General features: G+C 40.3%; 1 pseudogene; it reads left to right on the forward strand.

Moving 5' to 3' along the window:
- Positions 1-6,020: 6,020 nt before the first annotated feature.
- LOC127655741 (frizzled-1-like) lies at positions 6,021-8,312 on the forward strand (annotated as a pseudogene).
- Positions 8,313-11,453: the final 3,141 nt, after the last annotated feature.

Below are 11,453 nucleotides of genomic sequence, written 5' to 3' on the forward strand. Positions count from 1 at the left end.
GCCTGAACTCCGGCATTTATGCTGTCAGTCATATCGGTTCTGATTTGTTGTTGCTATAGTAACCGAAGCAGGGGCTCTAAATGCACAACCCTCTTCCTGAAAGGGGGCGGGGAGCAGCAGCTCATTTGCATTTAAAGAGACACACACATGATATCAGTGTGTTTGTGATTCCAACCAAAAAGAGGCGTTTATAACATGATATAATAAATGATCCGTGAGCTGAAACTTCACACACATTCTGGGCACACATGAGACTTATATTACATACTGTAAAAAGGGGTTTAATACGTCTCCTTTAAAAAGTATGTGAATTTATTTTTGAGGTGCAAGGAAAGTATTTAATACCTTTTACATGATGGTTACACCACTTGACATTTTTACAGTCATATCAAATCTTTTTATGCTGAAACCAACATGGACACACAGATTACAGAGTTTGTGAATGCTGTTGTCACTTCTAAAATGAACTGAATTGTGTGCGTACAGAACAGGAACTCATCGTCTACATTAAACCGTCAAACATCATGTTTGCGCAATCATCAGATCTCGCTTCAAAGTCGGCATCCGGGTGTTATTTAATCATTATATAAATGTGTAAAATGAAGATAACTGTAAAGGGGAATAGCGTTAGATTCCCGTGTTTGCTCTAGATGACATGCTATGGAATGTGCTGTCAATACCATGTTACTCCTGTATTCATCTGTGAATATTTAATCTTTATTGACTCGGCTGTATATACAGTATGATGGGGGGGTGTAATGGTCAGGGTCACGTATGTCCCGTTGACTTAATCATATTCTGTACATACTTGTTGGGCAAAAAGGTGTTTCGGCCGGTCACGCATCTCGCTGCTTCACTCGCCTATATCGATTTTTCTTTCCGTAAGATGCACTGAAATTATACAGAGGCAAAACGGTCTGGAACATAGAAGTGTAACGCCCCTTTATATCAAACACCTTACAATATATTACAGTAGTGATTGCATTATATGTTTAAATCTGTATGTGACGTTATTATGGAAGATGTAATGTCCTTCTGTAAATGTTGTTTATTGTTGTTTTACCTGAAATAAATAAAGTTTATTAATGCTTTAAACCATCCACGGTGCAGCCGCTTCTGCATGTGCTGTATGAGCGCGTCATTCATCACTTTGCTTCCGGAAGTATTTTCCCCCATTCATCTTCTCCTCTGGGATTTCACAATCTTCCTTCAGTAAAGACCATCAGCTCTGAGGTTATTAATATATGATTCTGTGTGATTTCAACTTCATATTAAAATTGTGTTTAATTGGCAAGTTCCTGGTAAAGAACTGCATTATCAGTACTGATTACAGCAGTGTTGAAGAACTGCACACACTCGCACACACACACACACACACACACACACACACACACACACTTGCACACTCACTCACACACACACTCACACACAAACATTCACTCACACACACACAAACATTCACACACATTCTCACACACACATACAAACATTCACTCACACACTCACACACTCACTCACAAACATTCACATACATTCTCACACACACACACACAAACATTCACACACATACTCACACACTCACTCACAAACAAACATTCACTCACACACACACACACACACACAAACATTCACTCACACACACTCACACACACACACAAACATTCACATACATTCTCACACACACACACAAACATACACTCACACACACACACACACAAACATACACACACACACACACAAACATTCACACACATACTCACACACTCACTCACAAACAAACATTCACTCACACACACACACACACAAACATTCACATACATTCTCACACACACACACACAAACATTCACACACATACTCACAAACTCACTCACACACACTCATACACACATTCACACACATACTCACACAAACATTCACACACACACATACACGCACACTCATACACACATTCACACACATACTCACACAAACATTCACACACACACACATACTCACACACACACACAAACATTCACACACAAACATTCACACACACACACACACAAACATTCACACTCACATACTCACACACACACACACAAACATTCACACACACACACACACAAACATTCACACAAACATTCACACACACTCACACAAACATTCACTCACACAAACATTCACACACACACACACACACACACACACACACTCACACAAACATTCACACACACACACAAACATTCACACACACACACACACTCACACACACACACACACACACACAAACATTCACACACACACACACTCACACAAACATTCACACACACACTCACACTCACACAAACATTCACACACACACATACACGCACACTCATACACACATTCACACACATACTCACACAAACATTCACACACACACACATACACACACACACAAACATTCACACACAAACATTCACACACACACACACACACAAACATTCACACTCACATACTCACACACACACACACACACACACAAACATTCACACAAACATTCACACACACTCACACAAACATTCACACACACACACACACACACACACACACATTCACACACACACACACAAACATTCACACACACACACACACTCACACAAACATTCACACACACAAACATTCACACACACACACACACACACACACAAACATTCACACAAACATTCACTCACACAAACATTCACACACACACACACACACAAACATTCACACACACACACACACACACACACACAAACATTCACACACACACTCACACTCACACACACACACACACACACAAACATTCACACAAACATTCACTCACACAAACATTCACACACACACACACACACAAACATTCACACACACACACACACAAACACACACACAAACATTCACACACACACACACACACAAACATTCACACACACACACACACACACTCACACAAACATTCACACACACACTCACACTCACACAAACATTCACTCACACACACACACTCACACACACACACACTCACACAAACATTCACACACACACACTCACACAGACACACACGGCATGTTCTTTTAGAGGAAGTGGGCGGATGAATCATGCGTAAAGGTGACTGATGACATTACAGTAATATGGGGACATAATTTAATCACTTATAGTTATTTTTTGGCAAATATTTCCATTCACAAATGAATTATATCTTCGCTTTGTTGTCAGTTGTGGGGAGAACCTTAATGTTAAAGCTGAAGTGTGTAAGATCTGCGCCACAAGCGTTATGACAGAATTACAAAAATAATCATTGTTTTCAAAACGGCTTTCTGAATACGCCCCTCGTCTGCAATTGATCAATCCAAAGATGGTCCCGCCCACAATTCTCACCGCCGAGTCAATGTCATTGTCTTGAGACGGGTCGCACAAAATAAACAGACACAGTGTTACAGTGATGCATGTTTGTCTGTATTCTTGTTTTGCTTTCATGAGATTAAGACATTGCGCTTTTAATATTTAATGCCGATTATAGTACTTCAGTAAGATTACATATTAAAGCTAAAAAATAAACAAAAAAAAAATGGTTAAATTAAATTAGATGCAAACTAATGCAAGGGACATTAATCAATGTATATAGGGATTTAATAATTAATTTAATAATTTTATAGTTTTTATAATTCATTATGTATTTAGTAAATCATATCCGCTTCAAGCGTTAAAGTTTCTGTATATATAAGTCAGGCATGTGAGGTATCATTTGAAAGCTTAAAATCTGATCTTTTCAGAGATATACATCAATTCTGCATTTATGTAACTTAAAATAGCAAAATAAGGCCTCAAAACATTCGCGTTGAAAAGCAGCGCCCTCTAGAGGTAACAGGTAGAAATGTGAATATATATGAAAATAAGAATCTTTCACATTGCACATAAATGCACATGTCATATATCAAATGAAAGCTCTCATTATCAGGGATTAACCTGTATAGTTTATTTTGTTGCCTTAATAACACAGTTCGAAAGATTTTCAAAAGAAACACAAAGTGAAATATGATTTCTGGAAGTCATCAAATACAAACGTCTCCTAAATGAGCCATTTTTACTTATCTGTGAGCTTGCTTGTGTGAATAATCCAAAGTTATATCGTAAATGTCCAGAACAAAATATGAGATCTAGAATTAAAAGCATGCAAACCAAATCAGCTGAAGAATACGTTTTTGACTATGATGATAAAATTGTATACATCTTCGCAATGTGCGTAACGTGGCAGCTCATTTCAGCTTAGTCCCGGTTAACCTGATGGCCAGTCCGCTCCTGATCATTATGACACTCATATTAGCTACAATGCTTAAGTTTATTGCATATTATGAATTAGTTTATTAGTATATTTAGTACAATTTTCATATTAGACTAATGAAGGGAACATTAATGACACCTATTAATTTAAATACATATTTAACATCGTTACCATACCATAGTAGTGTACTGTACACCATGCCAGTGTAACGGTAGCCAGCTGGTACGACTGACTAGTGACTGACGCTAGACGCTGTAGCCTTTAGCCTCCTTGTTACTGAGTGGGTAGAACAGGAGTGTTAAAGTGGTGCCGTGACCCGGATGTGGGTGAGGTTTAGGGGGGTGAGTGTAACGGTAGCCAGCTGGTATCTCACTCTCCTGATCTCAGGACGTGCACTAGCAACTGACATTAGAGGCTATAGCATTTAGCCTCATCGTTAGCACCCCCACCTCCCATTCCGGTGACGCCGGTTCGAATCCCGCTCAGAGCAGGTTGAGCAGGGCCGGTTACACCAGCAAGAAACTTACCCTATATACATTATGCAAGTTTATGTGGGACTATAATTACGTCTATTTTTTTTTAATGGAAAATATTAAATTCTTACACTTTTTACACATGTACTGTATATAAATGTACATTAATTTAGAGATGGGGTGCATGTGTTTTTTTTATGTCTTTCATAAATTCACAGTAGGCCCATCTCTTCAGACACAAGGACATAACTGGAGTAAATGCACGCTAAAATAACATCTAAAGGTGACATTTCTTAATTGTGCGTTAATGTTGTTCATAAGTAATGACGAAAAACAGTTCACCATGGTTTTACTAAAGTAATATTGTAGTAGTAACCATGGTTACTTGTGTGGTAGCTATGGTTTAATTAAATGGTTAAACTATAGTTGCTGTAGTGAACCAATGGTTCATTTTTGTAAGGGTAAACAAAACAGACCTCTAATAATTCTCTCTTTAGGCTCACAAATGAAAACAAAAAATAAAATTATGACTAAAATATATTTTAAATGACCCTTTTTATCACAAGAAATCGCCCTCCAATATTTTTTTAAATAAAATTAAAATTACAAAAATAATTAATATATATATATAAATTATTTAGTCATACATATTTTTATTATATATATATATATATATATATATATATATATATATATATATATATATATATATATATATATATATATATATACACACATATAATAAAAAAATATATATGACTAAAAATTTTATTTTAAATGACCCATTTTATCCCAAGAAATCACCCTCCAAAAATAAAATGTATATATTTTAGTCATATATATTTTTATTATTATTATATATATATACATTTTATTTTTAATTTTTTTTTTGGAGGGCGATTTCTTGGGATAAATGGGTCATTTAAAATATATATTTTTAGTCATATATGTTTTTATTATATATATATTTTATTTATTTAAAAAAAATTGGGAGGGTGATTTCTTGTGATAAAAGGGTCATTTAAAATATATTTTAGTCATAATTTTATTTTTTGTTTTCATTTGTGAGCCTAAAGAGAGAATTATTAGAGGTCTGTTTTGTTTACCCTTACAAAAATGAACCATTGGTTCACTACAGCAACTATAGTTTAACCATTTAATTAAACCATAGCTACCACACAAGTAACCATGGTTACTACTACAATATTACTTTAGTAAAACCATGGTGAACTGTTTTTCGTCATTACTTATGAACAACATGTAATGTCCTTAATATATAGGCTAAAATAACGTAAAACAAACAACAGGCAAAACTTTGAGGACGCTCCCTAACACGCGCCATCCGTGAGTAAGAAGCCCCGCCCTTGTTTCGCTGATGAGCAGCAGACAGCGGGGCGCCTGGAAACAGGTTTGAACAGCTCACAGTTACGCACACAGGACACGGACACTGCACTGACGGCGACTCTGCATGCGCAATAGACATTTCTATTGTGTTCTTTAGTTCGTTTCATGCGCTCGTGATATGTGGAGCACCAATAAAGTTCCCATCGTACTTTCCTAAAAGTTTTGGCCGGAGTAGAACCCAATTTCATAGACTAACAAAGAGCGTCTGGGGAGGACAGTGCGCTGGCGCGCCAGCTGGCAGCGAGGAGAAACCGCAGAAGATGGCCGTGCGCGCTGCCTCCGCGCTTCTCCTGCTCGCCTCGTTGGGAATATTGAGGATAGACGGACAGTACGGGGACCGTGGCATGTCGGTACCGGAGCACGGCTTCTGTCAGCCCATTTCCATCCCGCTCTGCACGGATATCGCCTACAACGAGACCATCATGCCCAACCTGCTCGGGCACACGAACCAGGAGGACGCGGGGCTGGAGGTGCACCAGTTTTACCCGCTCGTCAAAGTCCAGTGCTCTCCGGACCTCAAGTTCTTCCTTTGCTCCATGTACGCGCCGGTGTGCACGGTTCTGGAGCAGGCGCTGCCGCCGTGTCGCTCGCTGTGCGAACGGGCGCGTCAGGGCTGCGAGGCGCTCATGAACAAATTCGGGTTCCAGTGGCCCGACAGTCTCGCGTGCGAGTCGTTCCCGGTGCACGGCGGAGAGCTTTGCGTGGGTCAGAACACATCGGAGAGGAGCGCGCCCATCAACCCGACCCCCGACGGCACCCCACCGACACCCGACCACGCCAAAAGGGGGCATTTTATATGCCCGACATCGCTAAAGATGCCACCCTACCTCAACTACCGCTTTCTGGGCGAGGAGAACTGCGGCGCGCCGTGCGAACCCAAGAAACTCCACGGGATGATGTACTTCGGCGAGGACGAGCAGAAGTTTGCGCGGATTTGGATCGGGATTTGGTCCGTTTTGTGTTGCGCATCCACTCTGTTCACGGTTCTGACCTATTTGGTGGACATGAAGCGCTTCAGTTACCCGGAGAGACCCATTATATTCCTGTCCGGGTGTTACACCATGGTGTCCATCGCGTACATCGCAGGATTTCTCCTGGAAGACAAAGTGGTTTGCAACGAGAAGTTCGACAACGAGTTTAGGACCGTGGTGCAGGGCACTAAAAAGGAGGGTTGCACCATTCTGTTCATGATGCTGTACTTTTTCAGCATGGCCAGCTCCATTTGGTGGGTCATCTTGGCGCTTACGTGGTTCCTCGCCGCTGGCATGAAATGGGGCCACGAAGCCATCGAAGCCAACTCGCAGTATTTCCACCTGGCGGCGTGGGCAGTGCCAGCCATCAAGACCATCACCATCCTGGCCGTGGGTCAAGTGGATGGAGATGTTCTGAGCGGGTGTGCTTCGTGGGCATCAACAGCGTGGACGCGCTCCGAGGCTTCGTCCTGGCACCGTTATTCGTGTACCTGTTCATCGGCACCTCGTTCCTCCTGGCGGGGTTCGTGTCGCTGTTCCGCATCAGAACCATCATGAAACACGATGGCACCAAAACCGAGAAGCTGGAGAAGCTGATGGTGCGCATTGGCATCTTTAGTGTCCTGTACACGGTGCCAGCCACCATCGTGATCGCATGTTATTTCTACGAACAGGCCTTCCGGGACCAATGGGAACAGACTTGGGCCAGTCAGTCGTGCAAGACGTACGCCGTGCCCTGTCCCGCACACAACCCGCACATGAGCCCGGACTTCACGGTGTTCATGATCAAGTATCTGATGACCCTAATCGTGGGCATCACGTCCGGGTTCTGGATATGGTCCGGGAAAACGCTTAATTCCTGGAGGAGGTTCTACACGAGACTGGCGAGCAGTAAACAGGGCGAGACAACCGTGTGAACAAACTCATGTTGTAAATAAACATTGTGACATTTTGTATTTAAATCTCACTTGGATCTTAATCACTTAATTGCTTTTTTCGGGGGGCGGGGCGTGTTATTTGGGAGATTGTTTATGCCTTTCAAACGGCATATGGAGATTTATCTTGGACTATTCGGATGGGATCCTTTTCTATTGGGTTTGTATGTAAACTGGTATCATTTTTATCACCGTCTGTATTTCCCATTTTTACATGCAAATAATGTGTGATTTGTGCACACGCACTTACAGTGAATAACATGGAAATAATGAGGAATATTCTCGGTTCAAGTTAAGATCAGTTGGCAGCATTTGTGGCATAATGTTGATTACCACCAAAATAATTTAAACTCGTTCGTCCTTATAGCAAACATCGAGACGCTCACAATGGAAGTCAATGGGGTTTAAAGGCAGAAATGTGAAGCTTGTTATTTATAAAAGCACTTACATTAATTCTCCTGTTGTGTTCTGGTCACTGTGACTTTGTTCACATGTGCCATTTGAAAACACACACACACAAAAAGTGCATCATTTTATTTACATTTTATTGGACTCATTTCACTTTGTTACACTTGTTGTGTTCTCGGTCAAAAATGACCGGTCATTAGAAATGAATGGATTTAGATGAGCACATATGTGTGGATGGGTGTTTGCACACACAAAGACTCACACAAACACACACATACACTCACTCACACAAACATACACACACACACACTCATACATACAAACACACACACACACACACACTCATACACACACACACACACTCATACACACACATACATACACACACACACTCACACATACATACACACTCAAACACACACTCATACACACACATACACACTCACACACACATACATACAAACACACACACACACACTCATACATACACACTCAAACACACACTCATACTCAAACACACATACATACTCAAACACACACTCATACAAACTCACACATACACACACACACAACACACACTCATACACACACATATACAGACACACACATACACACTCATACACACATATACAGACACACACATACACACTCAAACACACACTCATACACACATACACACTCACACATACACTCTTACACACACACAGACATACACACACATATACACACATTTGTACACATACACACTCACATACATACACACATACATATACACACATACACTCTTACATACATGCACACAATCACACACACTCACATACACTTACACAAACACATACATACATATACACACACTCATACACACACACATACATACACACACATACACACACATATACACACACTCATACACATACATACACACAACACATACACTCTTACACACACACATACACACACTCACATACACTTACACAAACACACACATATACACATACAGACACACAGACAAACACACACACTTACACTCAATGTGTGTTGAGCACTCTCTTGTGTATCATCTGTTCATACACACTCACACACACACACACACACACACATATACACACTCACATACACTTACACAAACACACACATATACACATACAGACACACAGACAAACACACACACTTACACACAATGTGTGTTGAGCACTCTCTTGTGTATCATCTGTTCATACACACTCACACACACACACACACACACACACACATATACACACTCACATACACTTACACAAACACACACATACACACACACATATACACACACTCATACACATACATACACACAACACATACACTCTTACACATACACACACTCACATACACTTACACAAACACACACACACACACACATATACACACACTCATACACATACATACACACAACACATACACTCTTACACATACACACACTCACATACACTTACACAAACACACACATACACACACACATATACACACACTCACATACACTTACACAAACACACACATACACACACGCATATACACACACTCATACACATACATACACACAACACATACACTCTTACACACACACATACACACACTCACATACACTTACACAAACACACACATACACACACACATATACACACACTCATACACATACATACACACAACACATACACTCTTACACATACACACACTCACATACACTTACACAAACACACACATATACACACACTCATACACATACATACACACAACACATACACTCTTACACATACACACACTCACATACACTTACACAAACACACACATATACACACACAGACAAACACACACACACACACACACTCACACACAATGTGTGTTGAGCACTCTCTTGTGTATCATCTGTTCATACACACACACACACACACACACACTCTTTGATGAATATTTCATGATCTGTTCATCATATTTTATCGTGTTTGGGCTCGTTTGAATCGGGATATTCTGCTGCAAGTTACGAGATGTCATTGTCATGTTATATGTGTGTTTCAGGAAGTAATAAGGAAAAACGTGACAGAAAGACACTCCTGTTTATTATATTTATGTGTCTGTGGGAATTAAACTAAATCTCAGTTTGACCTCCGAGTGAAACACATTTACTCATTGTGTTTTACTAATGGAGATCTTTCCAACGATATAAAACACACACGACTGTCTCATCTTCTGTGTGAGTGTTGTGATTATAAATGTGCAAATGATGAGAATGAAACGGTTCATATTTGTCAGTAAATTAAAAATGTTATTCTATATATATGCCTATAAGGGTTAAGATATAAAATTGCCATTTTAGGGTTTACAGCGTTACGTCGTCATGGCAACGAAGTTGTAAAATCAGTTATAACTGCACACAGATGCGATTAATAAGTGATTTTATGACAGTATATATGATGTTAACACACACATTGTTTGTCTTGTGTCTATACACAGGGAGTATTTTAATGTTGACTGATTAAACCCCATTGACTTGCATTGGAAGTGTCTCACCGTTCTTGCTTTAAAGAAAAGGAGGGACGAGCCAGAGTCATTATTTTAGGCTGTGCCTCACACTGTAGATTGAGCGTAACTTGTGTTGAACCCGGAATATTCCTTTAAAGCTTCACACGAAAGCTTTATGACAGAGATGAGTAATGTTATGGAGGGCGAGACTTTAATTTGGAAAAGGGAGCTAGAACAAAACCGGAAGTACCCGCGGTGGACGTCGCTGGCGGGAGTACACTTAAGTGCCTTTTTTTATTTTGTAACGGACCAGCATGAGGGTCGAGCTGCACTTGTGTCTAACAGTACCAAGTGCAATTTATGATCAATCTCGAGTTCATTTCATCAGTCTGTATTGAACTTTAAGGATGTTTCTGAAGGGTCGCAAGACGTTCCCTTTCGTTTCAAACATGGCTCTTTAGCACAGACAGTCCTATAACATAC

The sequence above is a fragment of the Xyrauchen texanus genome, chromosome 15, assembly GCF_025860055.1.
Source record: "Xyrauchen texanus isolate HMW12.3.18 chromosome 15, RBS_HiC_50CHRs, whole genome shotgun sequence".
NCBI classification, from domain to species: domain Eukaryota; kingdom Metazoa; phylum Chordata; class Actinopteri; order Cypriniformes; family Catostomidae; genus Xyrauchen; species Xyrauchen texanus.